The sequence below is a fragment of the Salvelinus sp. IW2-2015 genome, unplaced genomic scaffold, assembly GCF_002910315.2.
Source record: "Salvelinus sp. IW2-2015 unplaced genomic scaffold, ASM291031v2 Un_scaffold4118, whole genome shotgun sequence".
NCBI lineage: Eukaryota > Metazoa > Chordata > Actinopteri > Salmoniformes > Salmonidae > Salvelinus > Salvelinus sp. IW2-2015.
The window spans coordinates 75,925-79,336 of record NW_019945390.1 but is presented as its reverse complement, the minus strand read 5'-3'; the positions used below and the strand labels follow the sequence as shown (position 1 = coordinate 79,336).

The 3,412-nt window shown below is 38.3% G+C and overlaps 1 long non-coding RNA gene across 1 annotated transcript; it reads left to right on the top strand.

The window, feature by feature from the left end:
- Positions 1-1,393: 1,393 nt before the first annotated feature.
- LOC139026205 (uncharacterized) lies at positions 1,394-2,131 on the top strand. Its single transcript, XR_011477957.1, has 3 exons — positions 1,394-1,506; positions 1,679-1,780; positions 1,885-2,131. It is a non-coding gene; the product is annotated as an uncharacterized lncRNA (long non-coding RNA).
- Positions 2,132-3,412: the final 1,281 nt, after the last annotated feature.

Sequence of the window (3,412 nt, the reverse complement as noted above, 5' to 3'; positions counted from 1 at the left end):
GACCCAAATTGAAATACCAAATACTCAATCATAAAACATTTTATGAAAAAATACATGGTGTACAGCAAATGAAAGAAAATATCTTGTGAATCCAGCCAATATTTCAGATTCTTTAAGTGTTTTACAGCGAAAACACACAATATAGCATTATATTAGCCTTACTACAATAGCCAACCACACAACTACATTGATTCAAGGCAACAGTAGCGATAGCTACAAAACCAGCAAAAGATATTAATTATTTCACTAACTTCATAAACTTCATCAATGACAGTCCTATAACATCATATTACACAATACATATATGGTTTGTTCGAAAATGTGCATATTTAGAGCTGAAAATCCGTGGTATACATTGTGAAAACGTAGCAAACTATTTTCCAGATATATATTTTCTGACACTCACCTATTCTGACCATAAACTATTCATAAACTTTACTAAAAAAGACATGTTGTACAGGAAATGATAGATACACTAGTTCTTAATGCAATCGCCGTGTTAGAATTCTAACTTCAGTACGACACTTCAGTACGACATACAGATTACGTTATAGCGAGACAGCGCCCAAAATCAAGGCCGGAAAAACACAACTACACATTTTCGACAGAATAGGAAATAACATCATAAATGGGTCCTACTTTTGTTGAGCTTCCATCAGAATCTTGCACAAGGGGTCCTTTGTCCAGAACAATCGTTGTTTGGTTTAGAATGTCCTTTTTTCCCTCTCGAATTAGCAATCAAAGCTAGCCAAGTGGCGCGAAGCTGTCCATCGTCACCAAACGCAGAGAACGGAACACTCCAAAACTCCCGAAAAACTTTCAATAATCTGATAAAAACTATATTGAAAAACATACTTTACGATGATATTGTCAAATTTATCAAATAAAATCAAGCCGGAGATATTAGCCGTCTATAACAAAAGCTTTTCAGAAGCCAAAGCTGATGTCCTTCCCGCGTCTTCCTAACAAAGGAAATTGGGGTCCTGTCATTCCAAGACCTCTCTTTTGACAATAGATATAGCTATAACACTCCATTTCACCTCTCACAGCCTATTGACATCTAGTGGAAGGCGTATGAAGTGCATGTATACTAATAGATTTTAAGCAAATTAATAGGGAGGCCCTGGAACAGAGCCTCGATTTCAGATTTTTCACTTTCTGACAGGAAGTTTGCTGCAAAATTAGTTCTGTTTTACTCACAGATATAATTCAAACGGTTTTAGAAACTTGAGAGTGTTTTTTTATCCAATAGTAATAATAATATGCATATTGTACGAGCAAGAATTGAGTACGAGGCCGTTTGAAATGGGCACCTTTCATCCAAGCTAYTCAATACTGCCCCTGCAGCCATAAGAAGTTTTAAGATGTCAGAGGGAGTTTATGAAAACTCAGATGGATTTGAAGACGGCGAATCTGTTGCAATGAAGGACACAGACATGGATGGCCAAATATATGCCAACGTAAGAGACTTCAAGCCCAGTCCAAGAGATGGAGTTGTTGCTTCAGGTAAGTTTGCATGCACGCACACAAATAAACACACACACACAAAAAAAAATTGCACATACAATACGTTAAACAGGTGTTATTACCCAGTAGCACTAGAGCTATATTGTCCCAATCCTGGATGATACAGTAAAACACATTACTAAAGATCTTATTTTAATGATTTGTGAWACAGTACATTGTCAGTGGTGGAAGAGACCCTCTGGAGTTGCTGCAGTGTGTCTGGGGCTGCTGTGTGTTCTCTTATTGGCTGGGATCATAGGCCTGTCTGTCTACTGTAAGTTTAGTATGTTGTCACTGAGACTTAAGTAGCTTACTTAATCATACTTAATCATCAATGGTGTGGTAGTTACATGTTTGATCAACTTTTCCCTTTTACAGATGGAGTCATTGATCATCACAACTCAACAGAGAGAGACCAGCTACAGACCAGATACAACATTCTGACTAAAGAGAGAGACCAGTTACAGACCCGTTACAACACCCTGACTAAAGAGAGAGACCAGCTACAGACCAGGTACAGCACACTGACTAAAGAGAGAGACCAGCTACAGACCAGTTACAACATTCTGACTAAAGACAGAGACCAACTACAGACTCAGAGAGATTATCTTTGCGGGAGGCTAACCAATCTCAGTGAGTAAACTCTGTAGTAATACATTGTTATTAATCCCACACACTGTATTGTGTGTCTGTATTCTTTCATTAAGTGTCCAGTGTGATAGGTTTCATGTTTTCATCTTGTAGATCAAACCTGTTGGCAGAAGTTTCTACTTCCTGTCTACTGAAACTAAAACCTGGGAGGAGAGCAGAGAGGACTGTCTGGAGAGAGGAGCAGACCTGGTGATCAGAAACAGTGATAAGGAACAGGTGAGAGAGAGAGAGAGAGAGAGAGAGAGAGAGAGAGAGAGATGATATGGGTTTGCAGGGGGTAAATGTGATCAAAAATATACATACTGTGTATATATTTATGTTTCTCAACAACAGGAGTTTCTCGTCAAACTCAAGAAGAGATTCTGGATTGGTCTGACTGACTCTGTTAAAACCTCTTGGCAACTTTTAGGGGGGTGCTGTTCCGCATAGCATATTTGTGTCTCCAAATTAAACTTGCCTCGTGCTAAATTCTTGATCGCTACAATATGCATATTATTGTTATTATTGGATAGAAAACACCCTTCTAGTTCTATAGAAGTTGGAATTTTGTCTCTGAGTGGTACAGAAACAATAATCTACAGGCACTTTTCAGACAGGGTTCAGATTTCAGAAATTTTACTCTCTAATCTTGGGTCTGTTTTTAAGGCGACAGTGAATGCTATGAGAAACCGACACTGCCTACGTCTTCCTCTGGTGTCTGTACGTCATCACGTTTTCAATGAAGTCGATGGGACGTTCACAGCCATTATAAATGACAAAAAATGTACAGAGACCGTCCTTTCTCAATGTGCCCTCAAGCGTGAGGCCACTCGGACCGTGTCTCGTTCCAAATCGTTTTCTAACCAGCAATATTTCTCCCGGTCATTTTTCAGTCGTTATAGTTGTTAAAAACATCATAATGTAGTTAATTTGAGCCGTTTTATATCAATTTATATCCTTTTAGTGCCATTTTGAGGAATTTCTTGTTGTGTCTTCTGAGAAGTTGTCTACACGTTTATAGGGAGTCGTGTTGGTTTGTGTGTGGACTATTCGAAGGACAGAGTACATCTATCGACCAAAAGACCTTTATAACATAGAAAGGATACATTGCCCAAGAAAGGATGGAAGAACAGCTCAAAGTAAGCAATATTTAATTTGAACCGTGTTTCTGTCGAAATATTTTAAACGCATAATTTCGCCATTTTGTTGCTGTATAGGCTTCACTTGGCCAACCCTGTATTGAAAAGTAAAAGATAATTTTAAAAATGATAAAGTA